The sequence below is a fragment of the Pelobates fuscus genome, chromosome 13, assembly GCF_036172605.1.
Source record: "Pelobates fuscus isolate aPelFus1 chromosome 13, aPelFus1.pri, whole genome shotgun sequence".
Classification (NCBI taxonomy): Eukaryota; Metazoa; Chordata; class Amphibia; order Anura; family Pelobatidae; genus Pelobates; species Pelobates fuscus.
In genome coordinates this window covers 58,200,177-58,225,149 of record NC_086329.1, presented here as the reverse complement: position 1 = coordinate 58,225,149, position 24,973 = coordinate 58,200,177, and the positions used below count along the sequence as shown (strand labels likewise).

General features: G+C 39.7%; 78 pseudogenes; all 78 read right to left on the bottom strand.

The window, feature by feature from the left end:
- Positions 1-70: 70 nt before the first annotated feature.
- LOC134584509 (5S ribosomal RNA) lies at positions 71-189 on the bottom strand (annotated as a pseudogene).
- A 134-nt stretch (positions 190-323) lies between these two features.
- Positions 324-442, bottom strand: LOC134584232 (5S ribosomal RNA; annotated as a pseudogene).
- A 134-nt stretch (positions 443-576) lies between these two features.
- Positions 577-695, bottom strand: LOC134583759 (5S ribosomal RNA; annotated as a pseudogene).
- A 133-nt stretch (positions 696-828) lies between these two features.
- On the bottom strand, positions 829-947 carry LOC134583926 (5S ribosomal RNA; annotated as a pseudogene).
- A 129-nt stretch (positions 948-1,076) lies between these two features.
- LOC134583686 (5S ribosomal RNA) lies at positions 1,077-1,195 on the bottom strand (annotated as a pseudogene).
- A 134-nt stretch (positions 1,196-1,329) lies between these two features.
- Positions 1,330-1,448, bottom strand: LOC134584508 (5S ribosomal RNA; annotated as a pseudogene).
- Positions 1,449-1,584: 136 nt separating this feature from the next.
- On the bottom strand, positions 1,585-1,703 carry LOC134584536 (5S ribosomal RNA; annotated as a pseudogene).
- Positions 1,704-1,837: 134 nt separating this feature from the next.
- Positions 1,838-1,956, bottom strand: LOC134583680 (5S ribosomal RNA; annotated as a pseudogene).
- A 134-nt stretch (positions 1,957-2,090) lies between these two features.
- Positions 2,091-2,209, bottom strand: LOC134584574 (5S ribosomal RNA; annotated as a pseudogene).
- A 134-nt stretch (positions 2,210-2,343) lies between these two features.
- LOC134584264 (5S ribosomal RNA) lies at positions 2,344-2,462 on the bottom strand (annotated as a pseudogene).
- Positions 2,463-2,595: 133 nt separating this feature from the next.
- On the bottom strand, positions 2,596-2,714 carry LOC134583617 (5S ribosomal RNA; annotated as a pseudogene).
- Positions 2,715-2,848: 134 nt separating this feature from the next.
- On the bottom strand, positions 2,849-2,967 carry LOC134584507 (5S ribosomal RNA; annotated as a pseudogene).
- Positions 2,968-3,101: 134 nt separating this feature from the next.
- On the bottom strand, positions 3,102-3,220 carry LOC134584370 (5S ribosomal RNA; annotated as a pseudogene).
- Positions 3,221-3,354: 134 nt separating this feature from the next.
- On the bottom strand, positions 3,355-3,473 carry LOC134584584 (5S ribosomal RNA; annotated as a pseudogene).
- A 134-nt stretch (positions 3,474-3,607) lies between these two features.
- Positions 3,608-3,726, bottom strand: LOC134583822 (5S ribosomal RNA; annotated as a pseudogene).
- Positions 3,727-3,860: 134 nt separating this feature from the next.
- LOC134583717 (5S ribosomal RNA) lies at positions 3,861-3,979 on the bottom strand (annotated as a pseudogene).
- A 134-nt stretch (positions 3,980-4,113) lies between these two features.
- Positions 4,114-4,232, bottom strand: LOC134584520 (5S ribosomal RNA; annotated as a pseudogene).
- A 134-nt stretch (positions 4,233-4,366) lies between these two features.
- LOC134584474 (5S ribosomal RNA) lies at positions 4,367-4,485 on the bottom strand (annotated as a pseudogene).
- Positions 4,486-4,618: 133 nt separating this feature from the next.
- Positions 4,619-4,737, bottom strand: LOC134583925 (5S ribosomal RNA; annotated as a pseudogene).
- A 130-nt stretch (positions 4,738-4,867) lies between these two features.
- Positions 4,868-4,986, bottom strand: LOC134584464 (5S ribosomal RNA; annotated as a pseudogene).
- Positions 4,987-5,120: 134 nt separating this feature from the next.
- LOC134584568 (5S ribosomal RNA) lies at positions 5,121-5,239 on the bottom strand (annotated as a pseudogene).
- Positions 5,240-5,373: 134 nt separating this feature from the next.
- LOC134583834 (5S ribosomal RNA) lies at positions 5,374-5,492 on the bottom strand (annotated as a pseudogene).
- A 134-nt stretch (positions 5,493-5,626) lies between these two features.
- On the bottom strand, positions 5,627-5,745 carry LOC134584506 (5S ribosomal RNA; annotated as a pseudogene).
- Positions 5,746-5,879: 134 nt separating this feature from the next.
- LOC134583705 (5S ribosomal RNA) lies at positions 5,880-5,998 on the bottom strand (annotated as a pseudogene).
- A 134-nt stretch (positions 5,999-6,132) lies between these two features.
- LOC134584519 (5S ribosomal RNA) lies at positions 6,133-6,251 on the bottom strand (annotated as a pseudogene).
- Positions 6,252-6,385: 134 nt separating this feature from the next.
- LOC134584473 (5S ribosomal RNA) lies at positions 6,386-6,504 on the bottom strand (annotated as a pseudogene).
- A 133-nt stretch (positions 6,505-6,637) lies between these two features.
- LOC134583924 (5S ribosomal RNA) lies at positions 6,638-6,756 on the bottom strand (annotated as a pseudogene).
- A 130-nt stretch (positions 6,757-6,886) lies between these two features.
- Positions 6,887-7,005, bottom strand: LOC134584493 (5S ribosomal RNA; annotated as a pseudogene).
- A 133-nt stretch (positions 7,006-7,138) lies between these two features.
- On the bottom strand, positions 7,139-7,257 carry LOC134584369 (5S ribosomal RNA; annotated as a pseudogene).
- A 134-nt stretch (positions 7,258-7,391) lies between these two features.
- On the bottom strand, positions 7,392-7,510 carry LOC134583734 (5S ribosomal RNA; annotated as a pseudogene).
- Positions 7,511-7,644: 134 nt separating this feature from the next.
- Positions 7,645-7,763, bottom strand: LOC134584504 (5S ribosomal RNA; annotated as a pseudogene).
- Positions 7,764-7,897: 134 nt separating this feature from the next.
- Positions 7,898-8,016, bottom strand: LOC134584272 (5S ribosomal RNA; annotated as a pseudogene).
- Positions 8,017-8,150: 134 nt separating this feature from the next.
- Positions 8,151-8,269, bottom strand: LOC134584518 (5S ribosomal RNA; annotated as a pseudogene).
- A 134-nt stretch (positions 8,270-8,403) lies between these two features.
- On the bottom strand, positions 8,404-8,522 carry LOC134584471 (5S ribosomal RNA; annotated as a pseudogene).
- Positions 8,523-8,655: 133 nt separating this feature from the next.
- Positions 8,656-8,774, bottom strand: LOC134583923 (5S ribosomal RNA; annotated as a pseudogene).
- A 130-nt stretch (positions 8,775-8,904) lies between these two features.
- Positions 8,905-9,023, bottom strand: LOC134584463 (5S ribosomal RNA; annotated as a pseudogene).
- A 376-nt stretch (positions 9,024-9,399) lies between these two features.
- Positions 9,400-9,518, bottom strand: LOC134584583 (5S ribosomal RNA; annotated as a pseudogene).
- Positions 9,519-9,652: 134 nt separating this feature from the next.
- LOC134584502 (5S ribosomal RNA) lies at positions 9,653-9,771 on the bottom strand (annotated as a pseudogene).
- Positions 9,772-9,905: 134 nt separating this feature from the next.
- LOC134583693 (5S ribosomal RNA) lies at positions 9,906-10,024 on the bottom strand (annotated as a pseudogene).
- Positions 10,025-10,158: 134 nt separating this feature from the next.
- On the bottom strand, positions 10,159-10,277 carry LOC134584517 (5S ribosomal RNA; annotated as a pseudogene).
- A 134-nt stretch (positions 10,278-10,411) lies between these two features.
- LOC134584470 (5S ribosomal RNA) lies at positions 10,412-10,530 on the bottom strand (annotated as a pseudogene).
- Positions 10,531-10,663: 133 nt separating this feature from the next.
- Positions 10,664-10,782, bottom strand: LOC134583922 (5S ribosomal RNA; annotated as a pseudogene).
- A 130-nt stretch (positions 10,783-10,912) lies between these two features.
- Positions 10,913-11,031, bottom strand: LOC134584462 (5S ribosomal RNA; annotated as a pseudogene).
- A 134-nt stretch (positions 11,032-11,165) lies between these two features.
- LOC134584622 (5S ribosomal RNA) lies at positions 11,166-11,284 on the bottom strand (annotated as a pseudogene).
- Positions 11,285-11,418: 134 nt separating this feature from the next.
- Positions 11,419-11,537, bottom strand: LOC134584514 (5S ribosomal RNA; annotated as a pseudogene).
- A 134-nt stretch (positions 11,538-11,671) lies between these two features.
- Positions 11,672-11,790, bottom strand: LOC134584469 (5S ribosomal RNA; annotated as a pseudogene).
- Positions 11,791-11,923: 133 nt separating this feature from the next.
- Positions 11,924-12,042, bottom strand: LOC134583921 (5S ribosomal RNA; annotated as a pseudogene).
- Positions 12,043-12,425: 383 nt separating this feature from the next.
- LOC134584501 (5S ribosomal RNA) lies at positions 12,426-12,544 on the bottom strand (annotated as a pseudogene).
- A 134-nt stretch (positions 12,545-12,678) lies between these two features.
- LOC134584367 (5S ribosomal RNA) lies at positions 12,679-12,797 on the bottom strand (annotated as a pseudogene).
- A 134-nt stretch (positions 12,798-12,931) lies between these two features.
- LOC134584396 (5S ribosomal RNA) lies at positions 12,932-13,050 on the bottom strand (annotated as a pseudogene).
- Positions 13,051-13,183: 133 nt separating this feature from the next.
- LOC134584051 (5S ribosomal RNA) lies at positions 13,184-13,302 on the bottom strand (annotated as a pseudogene).
- Positions 13,303-13,433: 131 nt separating this feature from the next.
- Positions 13,434-13,552, bottom strand: LOC134584286 (5S ribosomal RNA; annotated as a pseudogene).
- A 134-nt stretch (positions 13,553-13,686) lies between these two features.
- On the bottom strand, positions 13,687-13,805 carry LOC134584500 (5S ribosomal RNA; annotated as a pseudogene).
- Positions 13,806-13,939: 134 nt separating this feature from the next.
- On the bottom strand, positions 13,940-14,058 carry LOC134583681 (5S ribosomal RNA; annotated as a pseudogene).
- A 387-nt stretch (positions 14,059-14,445) lies between these two features.
- LOC134583768 (5S ribosomal RNA) lies at positions 14,446-14,564 on the bottom strand (annotated as a pseudogene).
- A 387-nt stretch (positions 14,565-14,951) lies between these two features.
- LOC134583850 (5S ribosomal RNA) lies at positions 14,952-15,070 on the bottom strand (annotated as a pseudogene).
- A 631-nt stretch (positions 15,071-15,701) lies between these two features.
- On the bottom strand, positions 15,702-15,820 carry LOC134583685 (5S ribosomal RNA; annotated as a pseudogene).
- A 134-nt stretch (positions 15,821-15,954) lies between these two features.
- On the bottom strand, positions 15,955-16,073 carry LOC134584271 (5S ribosomal RNA; annotated as a pseudogene).
- A 376-nt stretch (positions 16,074-16,449) lies between these two features.
- Positions 16,450-16,568, bottom strand: LOC134583594 (5S ribosomal RNA; annotated as a pseudogene).
- A 629-nt stretch (positions 16,569-17,197) lies between these two features.
- LOC134583684 (5S ribosomal RNA) lies at positions 17,198-17,316 on the bottom strand (annotated as a pseudogene).
- A 134-nt stretch (positions 17,317-17,450) lies between these two features.
- LOC134584274 (5S ribosomal RNA) lies at positions 17,451-17,569 on the bottom strand (annotated as a pseudogene).
- Positions 17,570-17,703: 134 nt separating this feature from the next.
- LOC134583875 (5S ribosomal RNA) lies at positions 17,704-17,822 on the bottom strand (annotated as a pseudogene).
- Positions 17,823-17,955: 133 nt separating this feature from the next.
- Positions 17,956-18,074, bottom strand: LOC134584543 (5S ribosomal RNA; annotated as a pseudogene).
- Positions 18,075-18,450: 376 nt separating this feature from the next.
- LOC134584349 (5S ribosomal RNA) lies at positions 18,451-18,569 on the bottom strand (annotated as a pseudogene).
- A 131-nt stretch (positions 18,570-18,700) lies between these two features.
- Positions 18,701-18,818, bottom strand: LOC134583754 (5S ribosomal RNA; annotated as a pseudogene).
- A 134-nt stretch (positions 18,819-18,952) lies between these two features.
- On the bottom strand, positions 18,953-19,071 carry LOC134584332 (5S ribosomal RNA; annotated as a pseudogene).
- A 630-nt stretch (positions 19,072-19,701) lies between these two features.
- LOC134584525 (5S ribosomal RNA) lies at positions 19,702-19,820 on the bottom strand (annotated as a pseudogene).
- A 630-nt stretch (positions 19,821-20,450) lies between these two features.
- Positions 20,451-20,569, bottom strand: LOC134583683 (5S ribosomal RNA; annotated as a pseudogene).
- Positions 20,570-20,955: 386 nt separating this feature from the next.
- LOC134583851 (5S ribosomal RNA) lies at positions 20,956-21,074 on the bottom strand (annotated as a pseudogene).
- Positions 21,075-21,208: 134 nt separating this feature from the next.
- On the bottom strand, positions 21,209-21,327 carry LOC134583767 (5S ribosomal RNA; annotated as a pseudogene).
- A 133-nt stretch (positions 21,328-21,460) lies between these two features.
- LOC134583591 (5S ribosomal RNA) lies at positions 21,461-21,579 on the bottom strand (annotated as a pseudogene).
- A 626-nt stretch (positions 21,580-22,205) lies between these two features.
- LOC134583652 (5S ribosomal RNA) lies at positions 22,206-22,324 on the bottom strand (annotated as a pseudogene).
- A 134-nt stretch (positions 22,325-22,458) lies between these two features.
- Positions 22,459-22,577, bottom strand: LOC134583682 (5S ribosomal RNA; annotated as a pseudogene).
- A 377-nt stretch (positions 22,578-22,954) lies between these two features.
- Positions 22,955-23,073, bottom strand: LOC134584259 (5S ribosomal RNA; annotated as a pseudogene).
- Positions 23,074-23,460: 387 nt separating this feature from the next.
- On the bottom strand, positions 23,461-23,579 carry LOC134584211 (5S ribosomal RNA; annotated as a pseudogene).
- A 631-nt stretch (positions 23,580-24,210) lies between these two features.
- On the bottom strand, positions 24,211-24,329 carry LOC134584260 (5S ribosomal RNA; annotated as a pseudogene).
- Positions 24,330-24,463: 134 nt separating this feature from the next.
- Positions 24,464-24,582, bottom strand: LOC134583648 (5S ribosomal RNA; annotated as a pseudogene).
- Positions 24,583-24,716: 134 nt separating this feature from the next.
- LOC134584467 (5S ribosomal RNA) lies at positions 24,717-24,835 on the bottom strand (annotated as a pseudogene).
- Positions 24,836-24,973: the final 138 nt, after the last annotated feature.

Genomic DNA, 24,973 nt, shown 5'->3' with positions numbered 1-24,973 from the left:
CAAAACGCTTCTGGATACGGAAAAAAGCGATCTGATTATGACATCATAATGTAAAAAAGAAATAAACAAAAGTGTATGGCACCTGAGGTTCCTAGTTGGTCTCCCATACAAGTACTAACCAGGCCCGAGTCTGGATGGTTTCTGAGATCTGACGAGATCAGGCTTTTTCAGACTGGTATGGCCACAGGCAAAATTAAATGAATGCAATTTCACTGATGTTGGTGGAATATCAAACACTGGTTGCAACAAAAGACAAGACGCTTCTGGATAGGGAAAAAAGTGATCTGATTATGACATCATAATGCAAAAAAGAAATAAACAAAAGCTTACAGCACCTGAGGTTCCTAGTTAGTCTCCCATATAAGTACTAACCAGGCCCAAGTCTGGATGGCTTCTGAGATCTGACGAGATCAGGCATTTTCAGACTGGTATGGCCATAGGCAAAATTAATTGAATGCAATTTCACTGATGTTGGTAGAATATCAAACACTGGTTGCGACAAAAGACAAGACGCTTCTGGATAGGGAAAAAAGTGATCTGATTATGACATCATAATGCAAAAAAGAAATAAACAAAAGCTTACAGCACCTGAGGTTCCTAGTTAGTCTCCCATATAAGTACTAACCAGGCACAAGTCTGGATGGCTTCTGAGTTCTGACGAGATCAGGCATTTTCAGACTGGAAGGGCCATAGGCAAAATTAATTGAATGCAATTTCACTGATGTTGGTAGAATTTAAAAAACTGGTTGCGACAAAAGACAAGACGCTTCTGGATAGGGAAAAAAGTGATCTGATTATGACATCATAATGCAAAAAAAAAATAATAAAAGCTTATGGCACCTGAGGTTCCTAGTCGGTCTCCCATACAAGTACTTACCAGGCCCGAGTCTGGATGGCTTCTGAGATCTGACGAGATCAGGCATTTTCAGACTGGTATGGCCATAGGCAAAATTAATTGAATGCAATTTCACTGATGGTAGAATATCAAACACTGGTTGCGACAAAAGACAAGACGCTTCTGGATAGGGAAAAAAGTGATCTGATTATGACATCATAATGCAAAAAAAAAAAAAAAAAGCTTATGGCACTTGAGGTTCCTAGTTGGTCTCCCATACAAGTACTAACCAGGCCCGAGTCTGGATGGCTTCTGAGATCTGACGAGATCAGACATTTTCAAACTGGTATGGCCATCGGCAAAATTAATTGAATGCAATTTCACTGATGTTGGTAGAATATCAAACACTGGTTGCGACAAAAGACAAAACGCTTCTGGATAGGGAAAAAAGCGATCTGATTATGACATCATAATGTAAAAAAGAAATAAACAAAAGTGTATGGCACCTGAGGTTCCTAGTTGGTCTCCCATACAAGTACTAACCAGGCCCGAGTCTGGATGGTTTCTGAGATCTGACGAGATCAGGCTTTTTCAGACTGGTATGGCCACAGGCAAAATTAAATGAATGCAATTTCACTGATGTTGGTAGAATATCAAACACTGGTTGCGACAAAAGACAAGACGCTTCTGGATAGGAAAAAAAAAGTGATCTGATTATGACATCATAATGCAAAAAAGAAATAAACAAAAGCTTATGGCACCTGAGGTTCCTAGTTGGTCTCCCATACAAGTACTAACCAGGCCCGAGTCTGGATGGCTTCTGAGATCTGACGAGATCAGACATTTTCAAACTGGTATGGCCATAGAAAAAATTAATTGAATGCAATTTCACTGATGTTGGTAGAATATCAAACACTGGTTGCGACAAAAGACAAGAAACTTCTGGATAGGGAAAAAAGCGATCTGATTATGACATCATAATGCAAAAAAGAAATAAACAAAAGCTTACAGCACCTGAGGTTCCTAGTTAGTCTCCCATACAATTACTATCCAGGCCCAAGTCTGGATGGCTTCTGAGTTCTGACGAGATCAGGCATTTTCAGACTGGAAGGGCCATAGGCAAAATTAATTGAATGCAATTTCACTGATGTTGGTAGAATTTCAAAAACTGTTTGCGACAAAAGACAAGACGCTTCTGGATACGGAAAAAAGCGATCTGATTATGACATCATAATGTAAAAAAGAAATAAACAAAAGTGTATGGCACCTGAGGTTCTTAGTTGGTCTCCCATACAAGTACTAACCAGGCCCGAGTCTGGATGGTTTCTGAGATCTGACGAGATCAGGCTTTTTCAGACTGGTATGGCCACAGGCAAAATTAAATGAATGCAATTTCACTGATGTTGGTAGAATATCAAACACTGGTTGCGACAAAAGACAAGACGCTTCTGGATAGGGAAAAAAGTGATCTGATTATGACATCATAATGCAAAAAATAAATAAACAAAAGCTTACGGCACCTGAGGTTCCTAGTTGGTCTCCCATACAAGTACTAACCAGGCCCAAGTCTGGATGGCTTCTGAGTTCTGGCGAGATCAGGCATTTTCAGACTGGTACGGCCATAGGCAAAATTAATTGAATGCAATTTCACTGATGTTGGTAGAATATCAAACACTGGTTGCGACAAAAGACAAGACGCTTCTGGATAGGGAAAAAAGTGATCTGATTATGACATCATAATGCAAAAAAAAAAAAAAAAAAGCTTATGGCACCTGAGGTTCCTAGTTGGTCTCCCATACAAGTACTAACCAGGCCCGAGTCTGGATGGCTTCTGAGATCTGACGAGATCAGACATTTTTAAACTGGTATGGCCATCGGCAAAATTAATTGAATGCAATTTCACTGATGTTGGTAGAATATCAAACACTGGTTGCGACAAAAGACAAAACGCTTCTGGATACGGAAAAAAGCGATCTGATTATGACATCATAATGTAAAAAAGAAATAAACAAAAGTGTATGGCACCTGAGGTTCCTAGTTGGTCTCCCATACAAGTACTAACCAGGCCCGAGTCTGGATGGTTTCTGAGATCTGACGAGATCAGGCTTTTTCAGACTGGTATGGCCACAGGCAAAATTAAATGAATGCAATTTCACTGATGTTGGTGGAATATCAAACACTGGTTGCGACAAAAGACAAGACGCTTCTGGATAGGGAAAAAAGTGATCTGATTATGACATCATAATGCAAAAAAGAAATAAACAAAAGCTTATGGCACCTGAGGTTCCTAGTTGGTCTCCCATACAAGTACTAACCAGGCCCGAGTCTGGATGGCTTCTGAGATCTGACGAGATCAGACATTTTCAAACTGGTATGGCCATAGACAAAATTAATTGAATGCAATTTCACTGATGTTGGTAGAATATCAAACACTGGTTGCGACAAAAGACAAGAAACTTCTGGATAGGGAAAAAAGCGATCTGATTATGACATCATAATGCAAAAAATAAATAAACAAAAGCTTACAGCACCTGAGGTTCCTAGGTAGTCTCCCATACAATTACTAACCAGGCCCAAGTCTGGATGGCTTCTGAGTTCTGACGAGATCAGGCATTTTCAGACTGGAAGGGCCATAGGCAAAATTAATTGAATGCAATTTCACTGATGTTGGTAGAATTTCAAAAACTGGTTGCGACAAAAGACAAGACGCTTCTGGATACGGAAAAAAGCGATCTGATTATGACATCATAATGTAAAAAAGAAATAAACAAAAGTGTATGGCACCTGAGGTTCCTAGTTGGTCTCCCATACAAGTACTAACCAGTCCCGAGTCTGGATGGTTTCTGAGATCTGACGAGATCAGGCTTTTTCAGACTGGTATGGCCACAGGCAAAATTAAATGAATGCAATTTCACTGATGTTGGTAGAATATCAAACACTGGTTGCGACAAAAGACAAGACGCTTCTGGATAGGGAAAAAAGTGATCTGATTATGACATCATAATGCAAAAAATAAATAAACAAAAGCTTACGGCACCTGAGGTTCCTAGTTGGTCTCCCATACAAGTACTAACCAGGCCCAAGTCTGGATGGCTTCTGAGTTCTGACGAGATCAGGCATTTTCAGACTGGTACGGCCATAGGCAAAATTAATTGAATGCAATTTCACTGATGTTGGTAGAATATCAAACACTGGTTGCGACAAAAGACAAGACGCTTCTGGATAGGGAAAAAAGTGATCTGATTATGACATCATAATGCAAAAAAGAAATAAACAAAAGCTTACGGCACCTGAGGTTCCTAGTTGGTCTCCCATACAAGTACTAACAAGGCCCGAGTTTGGATGGCTTCTGAGATCTGACGAGATCAGGCATTTTCAGACTGGTATGGCCATAGGCAAAATTAATTGAATGCAATTTCACTGATGTTGGTAGAATATCAAACACTGGTTGCGACAAAAGACAAGACGCTTCTGGATAGGGAAAAAAGTGATCTGATTATGACATCATAATGCAAAAAAGAAATAAACAAAAGCTTACAGCACCTGAGGTTCCTAGTTAGTCTCCCATATAAGTACTAACCAGGCCCAAGTCTGGATGGCTTCTGAGTTCTGACGAGATCAGGCATTTTCAGACTGGAAGGGCCATAGGCAAAATTAATTGAATGCAATTTCACTGATGTTGGTAGAATTTCAAAAACTGGTTGCGACAAAAGACAAGACGCTTCTGGATAGGGAAAAAAGTGATCTGATTATGACATCATAATGCAAAAAAAAAATAATAAAAGCTTATGGCACCTGAGGTTCCTAGTCGGTCTCCCATACAAGTACTTACCAGGCCCGAGTCTGGATGGCTTCTGAGATCTGACGAGATCAGGCATTTTCAGACTGGTATGGCCATAGGCAAAATTAATTGAATGCAATTTCACTGATGGTAGAATATCAAACACTGGTTGCGACAAAAGACAAGACGCTTCTGGATAGGGAAAAAAGTGATCTGATTATGACATCATAATGCAAAAAAAAAAAAAAAAAAGCTTATGGCACCTGAGGTTCCTAGTTGGTCTCCCATACAAGTACTAACCAGGCCCGAGTCTGGATGGCTTCTGAGATCTGACGAGATCAGACATTTTCAAACTGGTATGGCCATCGGCAAAATTAATTGAATGCAATTTCACTGATGTTGGTAGAATATCAAACACTGGTTGCGACAAAAGACAAAACGCTTCTGGATACGGAAAAAAGCGATCTGATTATGACATCATAATGTAAAAAAGAAATAAACAAAAGTGTATGGCACCTGAGGTTCCTAGTTGGTCTCCCATACAGGTACTAACCAGGCCCGAGTCTGGATGGTTTCTGAGATCTGACGAGATCAGGCTTTTTCAGACTGGTATGGCCACAGGCAAAATTAAATGAATGCAATTTCACTGATGTTGGTGGAATATCAAACACTGGTTGCGACAAAAGACAAGACGCTTCTGGATAGGGAAAAAAGTGATCTGATTATGACATCATAATGCAAAAAATAAATAAACAAAAGCTTACAGCACCTGAGGTTCCTAGGTAGTCTCCCATACAATTACTAACCAGGCCCAAGTCTGGATGGCTTCTGAGTTCTGACGAGATCAGGCATTTTCAGACAGGAAGGGACATAGGCAAAATTAATTGAATGCAATTTCACTGATGTTGGTAGAATTTCAAAAACTGGTTGCGACAAAAGACAAGACGCTTCTGGATACGGAAAAAAGCGATCTGATTATGACATCATAATGTAAAAAAGAAATAAACAAAAGTGTATGGCACCTGAGGTTCCTAGTTGGTCTCCCATACAAGTACTAACCAGGCCCGAGTCTGGATGGTTTCTGAGATCTGACGAGATCAGGCTTTTTCAGACTGGTATGGCCACAGGCAAAATTAAATGAATGCAATTTCACTGATGTTGGTAGAATATCAAACACTGGTTGCGACAAAAGACAAGACGCTTCTGGATAGGGAAAAAAGTGATCTGATTATGACATCATAATGCAAAAAATAAATAAACAAAAGCTTACGGCACCTGAGGTTCCTAGTTGGTCTCCCATACAAGTACTAACCAGGCCCAAGTCTGGATGGCTTCTGAGTTCTGACGAGATCAGGCATTTTCAGACTGGTACGGCCATAGGCAAAATTAATTGAATGCAATTTCACTGATGTTGGTAGAATATCAAACACTGGTTGCGACAAAAGACAAGACGCTTCTGGATAGGGAAAAAAGTGATCTGATTATGACATCATAATGCAAAAAATAAATAAAAAAAAGCTTACGGCACCTGAGGTTCCTAGTTGGTCTCCCATACAAGTACTAACAAGGCCCGAGTTTGGATGGCTTCTGAGATCTGACGAGATCAGGCATTTTCAGACTGGTATGGCCATAGGCAAAATTAATTGAATGCAATTTCACTGATGTTGGTAGAATATCAAACACTGGTTGCGACAAAAGACAAGACGCTTCTGGATAGGGAAAAAAGTGATCTGATTATGACATCATAATGCAAAAAAGAAATAAACAAAAGCTTACAGCACCTGAGGTTCCTAGTTAGTCTCCCATATAAGTACTAACCAGGCCCAAGTCTGGATGGCTTCTGAGTTCTGACGAGATCAGGCATTTTCAGACTGGAAGGGCCATAGGCAAAATTAATTGAATGCAATTTCACTGATGTTGGTAGAATTTCAAAAACTGGTTGCGACAAAAGACAAGACGCTTCTGGATAGGGAAAAAAGTGATCTGATTATGACATCATAATGCAAAAAAAAAATAATAAAAGCTTATGGCACCTGAGGTTCCTAGTCGGTCTCCCATACAAGTACTTACCAGGCCCGAGTCTGGATGGCTTCTGAGATCTGACGAGATCAGGCATTTTCAGACTGGTATGGCCATAGGCAAAATTAATTGAATGCAATTTCACTGATGGTAGAATATCAAACACTGGTTGCGACAAAAGACAAGACGCTTCTGGATAGGGAAAAAAGTGATCTGATTATGACATCATAATGCAAAAAAAAAATAATAAAAGCTTATGGCACCTGAGGTTCCTAGTCGGTCTCCCATACAAGTACTAACCAGGCCCGAGTCTGGATGGCTTCTGAGATCTGACGAGATCAGACATTTTCAAACTGGTATGGCCATCGGCAAAATTAATTGAATGCAATTTCACTGATGTTGGTAGAATATCAAACACTGGTTGCGACAAAAGACAAAACGCTTCTGGATACGGAAAAAAGCGATCTGATTATGACATCATAATGCAAAAAAAAAATAATAAAAGCTTATGGCACCTGAGGTTCCTAGTTGGTCTCCCATACAAGTACTAACCAGGCCCGAGTCTGGATGGCTTCTGAGATCTGACGAGATCAGACATTTTCAAACTGGTATGGCCATAGACAAAATTAATTGAATGCAATTTCACTGATGTTGGTAGAATATCAAACACTGGTTGCGACAAAAGACAAGAAACTTCTGGATAGGGAAAAAAGCGATCTGATTATGACATCATAATGCAAAAAAGAAATAAACAAAAGCTTACAGCACCTGAGGTTCCTAGGTAGTCTCCCATACAATTACTAACTAGGCCCAAGTCTGGATGGCTTCTGAGTTCTGACGAGATCAGGCATTTTCAGACTGGAAGGGCCATAGGCAAAATTAATTGAATGCAATTTCACTGATGTTGGTAGAATTTCAAAAACTGGTTGCGACAAAAGACAAGACGCTTCTGGATACGGAAAAAAGCGATCTGATTATGACATCATAATGTAAAAAAGAAATAAACAAAAGTGTATGGCACCTGAGGTTCCTAGTTGGTCTCCCATACAAGTACTAACCAGGCCCGAGTCTGGATGGTTTCTGAGATCTGACGAGATCAGGCTTTTTCAGACTGGTATGGCCACAGGCAAAATTAAATGAATGCAATTTCACTGATGTTGGTAGAATATCAAACACTGGTTGCGACAAAAGACAAGACGCTTCTGGATAGGGAAAAAAGTGATCTGATTATGACATCATAATGCAAAAAATAAATAAACAAAAGCTTACGGCACCTGAGGTTTCTAGTTGGTCTCCCATACAAGTACTAACCAGGCCCAAGTCTGGATGGCTTCTGAGTTCTGACGAGATCAGGCATTTTCAGACTGGTACGGCCATAGGCAAAATTAATTGAATGCAATTTCACTGATGTTGGTAGAATATCAAACACTGGTTGCGACAAAAGACAAGACGCTTCTGGATAGGGAAAAAAGCGATCTGATTATGACATCATAATGCAAAAAAGAAATAAACAAAAGCTTACGGCACCTGAGGTTCCTAGTTGGTCTCCCATACAAGTACTAACAAGGCCCGAGTTTGGATGGCTTCTGAGATCTGACGAGATCAGGCATTTTCAGACTGGTATGGCCATAGGCAAAATTAATTGAATGCAATTTCACTGATGTTGGTAGAATATCAAACACTGGTTGCGACAAAAGACAAGACGCTTCTGGATAGGGAAAAAAGTGATCTGATTATGACATCATAATGCAAAAAAGAAATAAACAAAAGCTTACAGCACCTGAGGTTCCTAGTTAGTCTCCCATATAAGTACTAACCAGGCCCAAGTCTGGATGGCTTCTGAGTTCTGACGAGATCAGGCATTTTCAGACTGGAAGGGCCATAGGCAAAATTAATTGAATGCAATTTCACTGATGTTGGTAGAATTTCAAAAACTGGTTGCGACAAAAGACAAGACGCTTCTGGATAGGGAAAAAAGTGATCTGATTATGACATCATAATGCAAAAAAAAAATAATAAAAGCTTATGGCACCTGAGGTTCCTAGTCGGTCTCCCATACAAGTACTTACCAGGCCCGAGTCTGGATGGCTTCTGAGATCTGACGAGATCAGGCATTTTCAGACTGGTATGGCCATAGGCAAAATTAATTGAATGCAATTTCACTGATGGTAGAATATCAAACACTGGTTGCGACAAAAGACAAGACGCTTCTGGATAGGGAAAAAAGTGATCTGATTATGACATCATAATGCAAAAAAAAAAAAAAAAAAGCTTATGGCACCTGAGGTTCCTAGTTGGTCTCCCATACAAGTACTAACCAGGCCCGAGTCTGGATGGCTTCTGAGATCTGACGAGATCAGACATTTTCAAACTGGTATGGCCATCGGCAAAATTAATTGAATGCAATTTCACTGATGTTGGTAGAATATCAAACACTGGTTGCGACAAAAGACAAAACGCTTCTGGATACGGAAAAAAGCGATCTGATTATGACATCATAATGCAAAAAAAAAATAATAAAAGCTTATGGCACCTGAGGTTCCTAGTTGGTCTCCCATACAAGTACTAACCAGGCCCGAGTCTGGATGGCTTCTGAGATCTGACATTTTCAAACTGGTATGGCCATAGACAAAATTAATTGAATGCAATTTCACTGATGTTGGTAGAATATCAAACACTGGTTGCGACAAAAGACAAGAAACTTCTGGATAGGGAAAAAAGCGATCTGATTATGACATCATAATGCAAAAAAGAAATAAACAAAAGCTTACAGCACCTGAGGTTCCTAGGTAGTCTCCCATACAATTACTAACCAGGCCCAAGTCTGGATGGCTTCTGAGTTCTGACGAGATCAGGCATTTTCAGACTGGAAGGGCCATAGGCAAAATTAATTGAATGCAATTTCACTGATGTTGGTAGAATTTCAAAAACTGGTTGCGACAAAAGACAAGACGCTTCTGGATACGGAAAAAAGCGATCTGATTATGACATCATAATGTAAAAAAGAAATAAACAAAAGTGTATGGCACCTGAGGTTCCTAGTTGGTCTCCCATACAAGTACTAACCAGGCCCGAGTCTGGATGGTTTCTGAGATCTGACGAGATCAGGCTTTTTCAGACTGGTATGGCCACAGGCAAAATTAAATGAATGCAATTTCACTGATGTTGGTAGAATATCAAACACTGGTTGCGACAAAAGACAAGACGCTTCTGGATAGGGAAAAAAGTGATCTGATTATGACATCATAATGCAAAAAATAAATAAACAAAAGCTTACGGCACCTGAGGTTCCTAGTTGGTCTCCCATACAAGTACTAACCAGGCCCAAGTCTGGATGGCTTCTGAGTTCTGACGAGATCAGGCATTTTCAGACTGGTACGGCCATAGGCAAAATTAATTGAATGCAATTTCACTGATGTTGGTAGAATATCAAACACTGGTTGCGACAAAAGACAAGACGCTTCTGGATAGGGAAAAAAGCGATCTGATTATGACATCATAATGCAAAAAAGAAATAAACAAAAGCTTACGGCACCTGAGGTTCCTAGTTGGTCTCCCATACAAGTACTAACAAGGCCCGAGTTTGGATGGCTTCTGAGATCTGACGAGATCAGGCATTTTCAGACTGGTATGGCCATAGGCAAAATTAATTGAATGCAATTTCACTGATGTTGGTAGAATATCAAACACTGGTTGCGACAAAAGACAAGACGCTTCTGGATAGGGAAAAAAGTGATCTGATTATGACATCATAATGCAAAAAAGAAATAAACAAAAGCTTACAGCACCTGAGGTTCCTAGTTAGTCTCCCATATAAGTACTAACCAGGCCCAAGTCTGGATGGCTTCTGAGTTCTGACGAGATCAGGCATTTTCAGACTGGAAGGGCCATAGGCAAAATTAATTGAATGCAATTTCACTGATGTTGGTAGAATTTCAAAAACTGGTTGCGACAAAAGACAAGACGCTTCTGGATAGGGAAAAAAGTGATCTGATTATGACATCATAATGCAAAAAAAAAATAATAAAAGCTTATGGCACCTGAGGTTCCTAGTCGGTCTCCCATACAAGTACTTACCAGGCCCGAGTCTGGATGGCTTCTGAGATCTGACGAGATCAGGCATTTTCAGACTGGTATGGCCATAGGCAAAATTAATTGAATGCAATTTCACTGATGGTAGAATATCAAACACTGGTTGCGACAAAAGACAAGACGCTTCTGGATAGGGAAAAAAGTGATCTGATTATGACATCATAATGCAAAAAAAAAAAAAAAAAAGCTTATGGCACCTGAGGTTCCTAGTTGGTCTCCCATACAAGTACTAACCAGGCCCGAGTCTGGATGGCTTCTGAGATCTGACGAGATCAGACATTTTCAAACTGGTATGGCCATCGGCAAAATTAATTGAATGCAATTTCACTGATGTTGGTAGAATATCAAACACTGGTTGCGACAAAAGACAAAACGCTTCTGGATACGGAAAAAAGCGATCTGATTATGACATCATAATGTAAAAAAGAAATAAACAAAAGTGTATGGCACCTGAGGTTCCTAGTTGGTCTCCCATACAAGTACTAACCAGGCCCGAGTCTGGATGGTTTCTGAGATCTGAAGAGATCAGGCTTTTTCAGACTGGTATGGCCACAGGCAAAATTAAATGAATGCAATTTCACTGATGTTGGTAGAATATCAAACACTGGTTGCGACAAAAGACAAGAAACTTCTGGATAGGGAAAAAAGCGATCTGATTATGACATCATAATGCAAAAAAGAAATAAACAAAAGCTTACGGCACCTGAGGTTCCTAGTTGGTCTCCCATACAAGTACTAACAAGGCCCGAGTTTGGATGGCTTCTGAGATCTGACGAGATCAGGCATTTTCAGACTGGTATGGCCATAGGCAAAATTAATTGAATGCAATTTCACTGATGTTGGTAGAATATCAAACACTGGTTGCGACAAAAGACAAGACGCTTCTGGATAGGGAAAAAAGTGATCTGATTATGACATCATAATGCAAAAAATAAATAAACAAAAGCTTACAGCACCTGAGGTTCCTAGTTAGTCTCCCATATAAGTACTAACCAGGCCCAAGTCTGGATGGCTTCTGAGTTCTGACGAGATCAGGCATTTTCAGACTGGAAGGGCCATAGGCAAAATTAATTGAATGCAATTTCACTGATGTTGGTAGAATTTCAAAAACTGGTTGCGACAAAAGACAAGACGCTTCTGGATAGGGAAAAAAGTGATCTGATTATGACATCATAATGCAAAAAAAAAATAATAAAAGCTTATGGCACCTGAGGTTCCTAGTCGGTCTCCCATACAAGTACTTACCAGGCCCGAGTCTGGATGGCTTCTGAGATCTGACGAGATCAGGCATTTTCAGACTGGTATGGCCATAGGCAAAATTAATTGAATGCAATTTCACTGATGGTAGAATATCAAACACTGGTTGCGACAAAAGACAAGACGCTTCTGGATAGGGAAAAAAGTGATCTGATTATGACATCATAATGCAAAAAAAAAAAAAAAAAAGCTTATGGCATCTGAGGTTCCTAGTTGGTCTCCCATACAAGTACTAACCAGGCCCGAGTCTGGATGGCTTCTGAGATCTGACGAGATCAGACATTTTCAACCTGGTATGGCCATCGGCGAAATTAATTGAATGCAATTTCACTGATGTTGGTAGAATATCAAACACTGGTTGCGACAAAAGACAAAACGCTTCTGGATACGGAAAAAAGCGATCTGATTATGACATCATAATGTAAAAAAGAAATAAACAAAAGTGTATGGCACCTGAGGTTCCTAGTTGGTCTCCCATACAAGTACTAACCAGGCCCGAGTCTGGATGGTTTCTGAGATCTGACGAGATCAGGCTTTTTCAGACTGGTATGGCCACAGGCAAAATTAAATGAATGCAATTTCACTGATGTTGGTAGAATATCAAACACTGGTTGCGACAAAAGACAAGACGCTTCTGGATAGGGAAAAAAGTGATCTGATTATGACATCATAATGCAAAAAAGAAATAAACAAAAGCTTATGGCACCTGAGGTTCCTAGTTGGTCTCCCATACAAGTACTAACCAGGCCCGAGTCTGGATGGCTTCTGAGATCTGACGAGATCAGACATTTTCAAACTGGTATGGCCATAGACAAAATTAATTGAATGCAATTTCACTGATGTTGGTAGAATATCAAACACTGGTTGCGACAAAAGACAAGAAACTTCTGGATAGGGAAAAAAGCGATCTGATTATGACATCATAATGCAAAAAAGAAATAAACAAAAGCTTACAGCACCTGAGGTTCCTAGTTAGTCTCCCATACAAGTACTAACCAGGCCCAAGTCTGGATGGCTTCTGAGTTCTGACGAGATCAGGCATTTTCAGACTGGAAGGGCCATAGGCAAAATTAATTGAATGCAATTTCACTGATGTTGGTAGAATTTCAAAAACTGGTTGCGACAAAAGACAAGACCCTTCTGGATAGGGAAAAAAGTGATCTGATTATGACATCATAATGCAAAAAAAAAATAATAAAAGCTTATGGCACCTGAGGTTCCTAGTCGGTCTCCCATACAAGTACTAACCAGGCCCGAGTCTAGATGGCTTCTGAGATCTGACGAGATCAGGCATTTTCAGACTGGTATGGCCATAGGCAAAATTAATTGAATGCAATTTCACTGATGGTAGAATATCAAACACTGGTTGCGACAAAAGACAAGACGCTTCTGGATAGGGAAAAAAGTGATCTGATTATGACATCATAATGCAAAAAAAAAAAAAAAAAAAGCTTATGGCACCTGAGGTTCCTAGTTGGTCTCCCATACAAGTACTAACCAGGCCCGAGTCTGGATGGCTTCTGAGATCTGACGAGATCAGACATTTTCAAACTGGTATGGCCATCAGCAAAATTAATTGAATGCAATTTCACTGATGTTGGTAGAATATCAAACACTGGTTGCGACAAAAGACAAAACGCTTCTGGATACGGAAAAAAGCGATCTGATTATGACATCATAATGTAAAAAAGAAATAAACAAAAGTGTATGGCACCTGAGGTTCCTAGTTGGTCTCCCATACAAGTACTAACCAGGCCCGAGTCTGGATGGTTTCTGAGATCTGACGAGATCAGGCTTTTTCAGACTGGTATGGCCACAGGCAAAATTAAATGAATGCAATTTCACTGATGTTGGTAGAATATCAAACACTGGTTGTGACAAAAGACAAGACGCTTCTGGATAGGGAAAAAAGTGATCTGATTATGACATCATAATGCAAAAAATAAATAAACAAAAGCTTACGGCACCTGAGGTTCCTAGTTGGTCTCCCATACAAGTACTAACCAGGCCCAAGTCTGGATGGCTTCTGAGTTCTGACGAGATCAGGCATTTTCAGACTGGTACGGCCATAGGCAAAATTAATTGAATGCAATTTCACTGATGTTGGTAGAATATCAAACACTGGTTGCGACAAAAGACAAGACGCTTCTGGATAGGGAAAAAAGTGATCTGATTATGACATCATAATGCAAAAAAGAAATAAACAAAAGCTTACGGCACCTGAGGTTCCTAGTTGGTCTCCCATACAAGTACTAACAAGGCCCGAATTCGGATGGCTTCTGAGATCTGACGAGATCAGGCATTTTCAGACTGGTATGGCAATATGCAAAATTAATTGAATGCAATTTCACTGATGTTGGTAGAATATCAAACACTGGTTGCGACAAAAGACAAGACGCTTCTGGATAGGGAAAAAAGTGATCTGATTATGACATCATAATGCAAAAAAGAAATAAACAAAAGCTTACTGCACCTGAGGTTCCTAGTTAGTCTCCCATACAAGTACTAACCAGGCCCAAGTCTGGATGGCTTCTGAGTTCTGACGAGATCAGGCATTTTCAGACTGGAAGGGCCATAGGAAAAATTAAATGAATGCAATTTCACAGATGTTGGTAGAATTTCAAAAACTGGTTGCGACAAAAGACAAGACGCTTCTGGATAGGGAAAAAAGTGATCTGATTATGACATCATAATGCAAAAAATAAATAAAGAAAAGCTTATGGCACCTGAGGTTCCAAGTTGGTCTCCAATACAAGTACTAACCAGGGCCGAGCCTGGATGGCTTCTGAGAACTGTCGAGATCAGACATTTTCAGACTCGTATGGCCATAGTCAAATTTAATTGAATGCAATTTCACTGATGTTGCTAGAATATCAAACACTGGTTGCGACAAAAGACAAGACGCTTCTGGATAGGGAAAAAAGTGATCTGATTATGACATCATAATGCAAAAAATAAATAAACAAAAGCTTATGGCACCTGAGGTTCCTAGTTGGTCTATCATCCAAGTACTAACCAAGCCCAAGTCTGGATGGCTTCTGAGATCTGACAAGATCAGGCATTTTCAGACTGGTATGGGCATAGGCAAAATTAATTGAATGCAATTTCACTGATGTTGGTAGAATATCAAACACTGGTTGCGACAAAAGACAAGACGCTTCTGGATACGGTAAAAAAGCGATCTGATTATGACATCATAATGCAAAAAAGAAATAAACAAGAGTGTATGGCACCTGAGGTTCCTAGTTGGTCTCCCATACAAGTACTAACCAGGCTCGAGTCTGGATGGCTTCTGAAATCTGACATTTTCAGACTGGTAAGGCTATAGGCAAAATTAATTGAATGCAATTTCACTGATGTTGGTACAATATCATACACTGGTTGTGACAAAAGACAAGACGCTTCTGGATAGGGAAAAAAGTGATCTGATTATGACATCATAATGCAAAAAAGAAATAAAGAAAAGCTTATGGCAACTGAGGTTCCTAGTTGGTCTCCCATACAAGTACTAACCAAGCCCGAGTCTTGATGGCTTCTGAGATGTGACGAGATCAGACATTTTCAAACTGGTATGGCCATTGGCGAAATTAATTGAATGCAATTTCACTGATGTTGGTAGAATCTTAAACACTGGTTGCGACAAAAGACAATACGCTTCTGGATACGGAAAAAAGTGATCTGATTATGACATCATAATGTAAAAAAGAAATAAACAAAAGTGTATGGCACCTGAGGTTCCTAGTTGGTCTCCCATACAAGTACTAACCAGGCCCGAGTTTGGATGGCTTCTGAGATCTGACAAGATCAGGCATTTTCAGACTGGTATGACCATAGGCAAAATTGATTGCATGCAATTTCACTGATGTTGGTAGAATATCAAACACTGGTTGTGACAAAAGACAAGACGCTTCTGGATAGGGAAAAAAGTGATCTGATTATGACATCATAATGCAAAAAAGAAATAAACAAAAGCTTACGGCACCTGAGGTTCCTAGTTGGTCTCCCATACAAGTACTAACCAGGCCCAAGTCTGGATGGCTTTTCAGTTCTGACGAGATCAGGCATTTTCAGACTGGTATGGCCATAAGCAAAATTAATTGAATGCAATTTCACTGATGTTGGTAGAATATCAAACACTGGTTGCGACAAAAGAAGAGACGCTTCTGGATACGGAAAAAGCGATCTGATTATGACATCATAATGCAAAAAAGAAATAAACAAGAGTGTATGGCACCTGAGGATCCTAGTTGGTCTCCCATACAAGTACAAACCAGGCTCGAGTCTGGATGGCTTCTGAGATCTGACATTTTCAGACTGGTAAGGCTATAGGCAAAATTAATTGAATGCAATTTCACTGATGTTGGTAGAATATCAAACACTGGTTGCGACAAAAGACAAGACACTTCTGGATAGGGAAAAAAGTGATCTGATTATGACATCATAATGCAAAACAGAAATAAAGAAAAGCTTATGACACCTAATGTTCCTAGTTGGTCTCCCATACAAGTACTAACCAGGCCCAAGTCTGGATGGCTTCTGAGATCTGACGAGATCAGACATTTTCAAACTGGTAGGGCCATAGGCAAAATTAATCTAATGCAATTTCACTGATGTTGGTAGAATATCAAACACTGGTTGCGACAAAAGACAAGACGCTTCTGGATACGGAAAAAGCGATCTGATTATGACATCATAATGCAAAAAAGAAATAAACAAGAGTGTATGGCACCTGAGGATCCTAGTTGGTCTCCCATACAAGTACAAACCAGGCTCGACTCTGGATGGCTTCTGAGATCTGACATTTTCAGACTGGTAAGGCTATAGGCAAAATTAATTGAATGCAATTTCACTGATGTTGGTACAATATCAAACACTGGTTGTGACAAAAGACAAGACGCTTCTGGATAGGGAAAAAAGTGATCTGATTATGACATCATAATGCAAAAAAGAAATAAAGAAAAGCTTATGGCAACTGAGGTTCCTAGTTGGTCTCCCATACAAGTACTAACCAAGCCCGAGTCTTGATGGCTTCTGAGATGTGACGAGATCAGACATTTTCAAACTGGTATGGCCATTGGCGAAATTAATTGAATGCAATTTCACTGATGTTGGTAGAATCTTAAACACTGGTTGCGACAAAAGACAATACGCTTCTGGATACGGAAAAAAGTGATCTGATTATGACATCATAATGCAAAAAAGAAATAAACAAAAGTGTATGGCACCTGAGGTTCCTAGTTGGTCTCCCATACAAGTACTAACCAGGCCCGAGTTTGGATGGCTTCTGAGATCTGACAAGATCAGGCATTTTCAGACTGGTATGACCATAGGCAAAATTAATTGCATGCAATTTCACTGATGTTGGTAGAATATCAAACACTGGTTGTGACAAAAGACAAGACGCTTCTGGATAGGGAAAAAAGTGATCTGATTATGACATCATAATGCAAAAAAGAAATAAACAAAAGCTTACGGCACCTGAGGTTCCTAGTTGGTCTCCCATACAAGTACTAACCAGGCCCAAGTCTGGATGGCTTTTGAATTCTGACGAGATCAGGCATTTTAAGACTGGTATAGCCATAAGCAAAATTAATTGAATGCAATTTCACTGATGTTGGTAGAATATCAAACACTGGTTGCGACAAAAGACAAGACGCTTCTGGATAGGGAAAAAAGTGATCTGATTATGACATACTAATGCAAAAAAGAAATAAACAAAAGCTTATGGCACCTGAGGTTCCCAGTTGGTCTCCCATACAAGTACTAACCAGGCCCAAGTCTGGGTGGCTTCTGAGATCTAACGAGATCAGGCATTTTCAGACTGGTATGGCCATAGCCATAATTAATTGAATGCAATTTCACTGATGATGGTAGAATATCAAACACTGGTTGCGACAAAATTCAAGACGCTTCTGGATAGGGAAAAAATGATCTGATTATGACATCATAATGCAAAACAGAAATAAAGAAAAGCTTATGACACCTAAGGTTCCTAGTTGGTCTCCCATACAAGTACTAACCCGGCCCAAGTCTGGATGACTTCTGAGATCTGACGAGATCAGACATTTTCAAACTGGTATAGCCATAGGCAAAATTAATCAAATGCAATTTCACTGATGTTGGTAGAATATCAAACACTGGTTGCGACAAAAGACAAGACGCTTCTGGATACGGAAAAAGCGATCTGATTATGACATCATAATGCAAAAAAGAAATAAACAAGAGTGTATGGCACCTGAGGATCCTAGTTGGTCTCCCATACAAGTACAAACCAGGCTCGAGTCTGGATGGCTTCTGAGATCTGACATTTTCAGACTGGTAAGGCTATAGGCAAAATTAATTGAATGCAATTTCACTGATGTTGGTAGAATATCAAACACTGGTTGTGACAAACGTCAAGACGCTTCTGGATAGGAAAAAAAGTGATCTGATTATGACATCATAATGCAAAAAAAAAATAAACAAAAGCTTATGGCACCTGAGGTTCCCAGTTGGTCTCCCATACAAGTACTAACCAGGCCCGAGTCTGGATGGCTTGTGAGATCTGACGAGATCAGGCATTTTCAGACCGGTATGGCCATAGTCAAAATTAGTCGAATGCAATTTCCCTGATGTTGGTAGAATATCAAACACTGGTTGCGACAAAAGACAAGACGCTTCTGGATAGGGAAAAAAGTGATCTGATTATGACATCATAATGCAAAAAAATAAACAAAAGCTTATGCACCTGAGGTTCCTAGTTGGTCTCCCATACAAGTACTAACCAGGCCCGAGTCTGGATGGCTTCTGAGATCTGACAAGATCAGGCATTTTCAGACTGGTATGACCATAGGCAAAATTAATTGCATGCAATTTCACTGATGTTGGTAGAATATCAAACACTGGTTGTGACAAAAGACAAGACGCTTCTGGATAGGGAAAAAAGTGATCTGATTATGACATCATAATGCAAAAAAGAAATAAACAAAAGCTTACGGCACCTGAGGTTCCTAGTTGGTCTCCCATACAAGTACTAACCAGGCTCAAGTCTGGATGGCTTCTGAGATCTGACGAGATCAGGCATTTTAAGACTGGTATGGCCATAGGCAAAATTAGTTGAATGCAATTTCACTGATGTTGGTAGAATATCAAACACTGGTTGCGACAAAAGACAAGACGCTTCTGGATAGTTAAAAAAGTGATCTGATTATGACATCATAATGCAAAAAAGAAATAAAGAAAAGCTTATGACACCTGAGGTTCGTAGCTGGTCTCCCATTCAAGTACTAACCAGGCCCAAGTCTGGATGGCTTTTGCGATCTGGCATTTTCAGATTGGTATTGCCATAGACAAAGTTAATTGAATGCAATTTCACTGATGTTGGTAGAATATCAAACACTGGTTGCGACAAAAAACTAGACGCTTCTGGATAGGTCAAAAAGTGATCTGATGATGACATCATGATGCAAAAAAGAAATAAAGAAAAGCTTATGGCACCTGAGGTTCCTAGTTGGTCTCCCATACAAGTACTAACCAGGTGCGAGTCTGGATGGCTTCTGAGATCTGACGAGATCAGACATTTTCAAACTGGTATAGCCATAGCCATAATGAATTGAATGCAATTTCACTGATGTTGGTAGAATATCAAACACTGGTTGCGACAAAAGACAAGACGCTTCTGGATAGGGAAAAAAGTGATCTGATTATGACATCATAATGCAAAACAGAAATAAAGAAAAGCTTATGACACCTAAGGTTCCTAGTTGGTCTCCCATACAAGTACTAACCAGGCCCAAGTCTGGATGGCTTCTGAGATCTGACGAGATCAGACATTTTCAAACTGGTATGGCCATAGGCAAAATTAATCAAATGCAATTTCACTGATGTTGGTAGAATATCAAACACTGGTTGCGACAAAAGACAAGACGCTTCTGGATACGGAAAAAGCGATCTGATTATGACATCATAATGCAAAAAAGAAATAAACAAGAGTGTATGGCACCTGAGGATCCTAGTTGGTCTCCCATACAAGTACAAACCAGGCTCGAGTCTGGATGGCTTCTGAGATCTGACATTTTCAGACTGGTAAGGCTATAGGCAAAATTAATTGAATGCAATTTCACTGATGTTGGTACAATATCAAACACTGGTTGTGACAAAAGACAAGACGCTTCTGGATAGGGAAAAAAAGTGATCTGATTATGACATCATAATGCAAAAAAGAAATAAAGAAAAGCTTATGGCAACTGAGGTTCCTAGTTGGTCTCCCATACAAGTACTAACCAAGCCCGAGTCTTGATGGCTTCTGAGATGTGACGAGATCAGACATTTTCAAACTGGTATGGCCACTGGCGAAATTAATTGAATGCAATTTCACTGATGTTGGTAGAATCTTAAACACTGGTTGCGACAAAAGACAATACGCTTCTGGATACGGAAAAAAGTGATCTGATTATGACATCATAATGCAAAAAAGAAATAAACAAAAGTGTATGGCACCTGAGGTTCCTAGTTGGTCTCCCATACAAGTACTAACCAGGCCCGAGTTTGGATGGCTTCTGAGATCTGACAAGATCAGGCATTTTCAGACTGGTATGACCATAGGCAAAATTAATTGCATGCAATTTCACTGATGTTGGTAGAATATCAAACACTGGTTGTGACAAAAGACAAGACGCTTCTGGATAGGGAAAAAAGTGATCTGATTATGACATCATAATGCAAAAAAGAAATAAACAAAAGCTTACTGCACCTAAGGTTCCTAGTTGGTCTCCCATACAAGTACTAAGCAGGCCCAAGTCTGGATGGCTTCTGAGATCTGACGAGATCAGGCATTTTAGACTGGTATGGCCATAGGCAAAATTAATCGAATGCAATTTCACTGATGTTGGTAGAATATCAAACACTGGATGTGACAAAAGACAAGATGCTTCTGGATAGGGAAAAAAGTGATCTGATTATGACATCATAATGCAAAAAAGAAATAAACAAAAGCTTATGGCACCTGAGGTTCTTAGTTGGTCTCCCATACAAGTACTAAGCAGGCCCAAGTCTGGATTGTTTCTGAGATCTGACGAGATCAGGCATTTTCAGACTGGTATGGCCATAGGCAAAATTAATTGCATGCAATTTCACTGATGTTAGTAGAATATCAAACACTGGTTGCGACAAAAGACAAGACGCTTCTGGATAGGGAAAAAAGTGATCTGATTATGACATACTAATGCAAAAAAGAAATAAACAAAAGCTTATGGCACCTGAGGTTCCCAGTTGGTCTCCCATACAAGTACTAACCAGGCCCAAGTCTGGATGGTTTCTGAGATCTAACGAGATCAGGCATTTTCAGACTGGTATGGCCATAGCCATAATTAATTGAATGCAATTTCACTGATGTTGGTAGAATATCAAACACTGGTTGCGACAAAAGACAAGACGCTTCTGGATAGGGAAAAAATGATCTGATTATGACATCATAATGCAAAACAGAAATAAAGAAAAGCTTATGACACCTAAGGTTCCTAGTTGGTCTCCCATACAAGTACTAACCAGGCCCAAGTCTGGATGACTTCTGAGATCTGACGAGATCAGACATTTTCAAACTGGTATGGCCATAGGGAAAATTAATCAAATGCAATTTCACTGATGTTGGTAGAATATCAAACACTGGTTGCGACAAAAGACAAGACGCTTCTGGATACGGAAAAAGCGATCTGATTATGACATCATAATGCAAAAAAGAAATAAACAAGAGTGTATGGCACCTGAGGATCCTAGTTGGTCTCCCATACAAGTACAAACCAGGCTCGAGTCTGGATGGCTTCTGAGATCTGACATTTTCAGACTGGTAAGGCTATAGGCAAAATTAATTGAATGCAATTTCACTGATGTTGGTAGAATATCAAACACTGGTTGTGACAAAAGACAAGACGCTTCTGGATAGGGAAAAAAGTGATCTGATTATGACATCATAATGCAAAAAAAAATAAACAAAAGCTTATGGCACCTGAGGTTTCCAGTTGGTCTCCCATACAAGTACTAACCATGTCCGAGTCTGGATGGCTTCGGAGATCTGACAAGATCAGGCATTTTCAGATGGTATGGCCATAGGCAAAATTAATTGCATGCAATTTCACTGATGTTAGTAGAATATCAAACACTGGTTGCGACAAAAGACAAGACGCTTCTGGATAGGGAAAAAAGTTATCTGATTATGACATCAAATGCAAAAAATAAATAAACAAAAGCTTATGGCACCTGAGGTTCCTAGTTGGTCTCCCATACAAGTACTAACCAAGCCCGAGTCTGGATAGCCTCTGAGATCTGACAAGATCAGGCATTTTCAGATTGGTATGGCCATAGGCAAAATTAATTGAATACAATTTCACTGATGTTGATAGAATATCAAACACTGGTTGCGACAAAAGACAGGACGCTTCTGGATAGGGAAAAAAGTGATCTGATTATGACACCATAATGCAAAAAAGAAATAAACAAAAGCTTATGGCACCTGAGGTTCCTAGTTGGTCTCCCATACATGTACTAACCAGGCCCGAGTTTGGATGGCTACTGAGATCTGACGAGATCAGACATTTTCAGACTGGTATGGCCATAGGCAAAATTAATTGAATGCAAATTCACTGATGTTGGTAGAATATCAAACACTGGTTGCGACAAAAGACAAGACGCTTCTGGATAGGGAAAAAAGTGATCTGATTATGACATCATAATGCAAAAAAGAAATAAACAAAAGTGTATTGCACCTGAGGTTCCTAGTTGGTCTCCCATACAAGTACTAACCAGGCACGAGTCTGGATGGCTTCTGAGATCTGACATTTTCAGACTGGTGTGTCCATAGGCAACATTAATTGAAGGCAATTTCACTGATGTTGGTAGAATATCAAACACTGGTTGCGACAAAAGACAAGACGCTTCTGGATAGGGAAAAAAGTGATCTCATTATGACATCATAATGCAAAAAAGAAATAAACAAAAGCTTATGGCACCTGAGGTTCCTAGTTGGTCTCCCATACAAGTACTAACCAAGCCCGAGTCTGGATGGCTTCTGAGATCTTACGAGATCAGGCATTTTCAGACTGGTATGGCCATAGGCAAAATTAATTGAATGCAATTTCACTGATGTTGATAGAATATCAAACACTGTTTGCGACAAAAGACAGGACGCTTCTGGATAGGGAAAAAAGTGATCTGATTATGACACCATAATGCAAAAAAGAAATAAACAAAAGCTTATGGCACCTGAGGTTCCTAGTTTGTCTCACATACATGTACTAACCAGGCCCGAGTTTGGATGGCTACTGAGATCTGACGAGATCAGACATTTTCAGACTGGTATGGCCATAGGCAAAATTAACTGAATGCAAATTCACTGATGTTGGTAGAATATCAAACACTGGTTGCGACAAAAGACAAGACGCTTCTGGATAGGGAAAAAAGTGATCTGATTATGACATCATAATGCAAAAAAGAAATAAACAAAAGCTTAAGGCACCTGAGGTTCCTAGTTGGTCTCCCATACAAGTACTAAGCAGGCCCAAGTCTGGATGGCTTCTGAGATCTGACGAGATCAGGCATTTTCAGACTGGTATGGCCATAGGCAAAATTAATCGAATGCAATTTCACTGATGTTGGTAGAATATCAAACACTTGTTGCGACAAAAGACAAGACGCTTCTGGATAGGGAAAAAAGTGATCTGATTATGACATCATAATGCAAAAAAGAAATAAACAAAAGCTTATGGCACCTGAGGTTCCTAGTTGGTCTCCCATACAAGTACTAACCAGGCTCAAGTCTGGATGACTTCTGAGATCAGGCATTTTCAGACTGGTGTGTCCATAGGCAACATTAATTGAAGGCAATTTCACTGATGTTGGTAGAATATCAGAAACACTGGTTGCGACAAAAGACAAGACGCTTCTGGATAGGGAAAAAAGTGATCTGATTATGACATCATAATGCAAAAAAGAAATAAACAAAAGCTTACTGCACCTAAGGTTCCTAGTTGGTCTCCCATACAAGTACTAAGCAGGCCCAATTCTGGATGGCTTCTGAGACCTGACGAGATCAGGCATTTTAGACTGGTATGGCCATAGGCAAAATTAATCGAATGCAATTTCACTGACGTTGGTAGAATATCAAACACTGGATGTGACAAAAGACAAGATGCTTCTGGATAGGGAAAAAAGTGATCTGATTATGACATCATAATGCAAAAAAGAAATAAACAAAAGCTTATGGCACCTGAGGTACCTAGTTGGTCTCCCATACAAGTACTAAGCAGGCCCAAGTCTGGATGGTTTCTGAGATCTGACGAGATCAGGCATTTTCAGACTGGTATGGCCATAGGCAAAATTAATTGAATGCAATTTCACTGATGTTAGTAGAATATCAAACACTGGTTGCGACAAAAGACAAGACGCTTCTGGATAGGGAAAAAAGTGATCTGATTATGACATCATAATGCAAAAAATAAATAAACAAAAGCTTATGGCACCTGAGGTTCCTAGTTGGTCTCCCATACAAGTACTAACCAAGTCCGAGTCTGGATGGCTTCGGAGATCTGACAAGATCAGGCATTTTCAGACTGGTATGGCCATATGCAAAATTAATTGCATGCAATTTCACTGATGTTAGTAGAATATCAAACACTGGTTGCGACAAAAGACAAGACGCTTCTGGATAGGGAAAAAAGTTATCTGATTATGACATCATAATGCAAAAAATAAATAAACAAAAGCTTATGGCACCTGAGGTTCCTAGTTGGTCTCCCATACAAGTACTAACCAAGCCCGAGTCTGGATAGCCTCTGAGATCTGACGAGATCAGGCATTTTCAGATTGGTATGGCCATAGGCAAAATTAATTGAATGCAAATTCACTGATGTTGGTAGAATATCAAACACTGGTTGCGACAAAAGACAAGACGCTTCTGGATAGGGAAAAAAGTGATCTGATTATGACATCATAATGCAAAAAAGAAATAAACAAAAGTG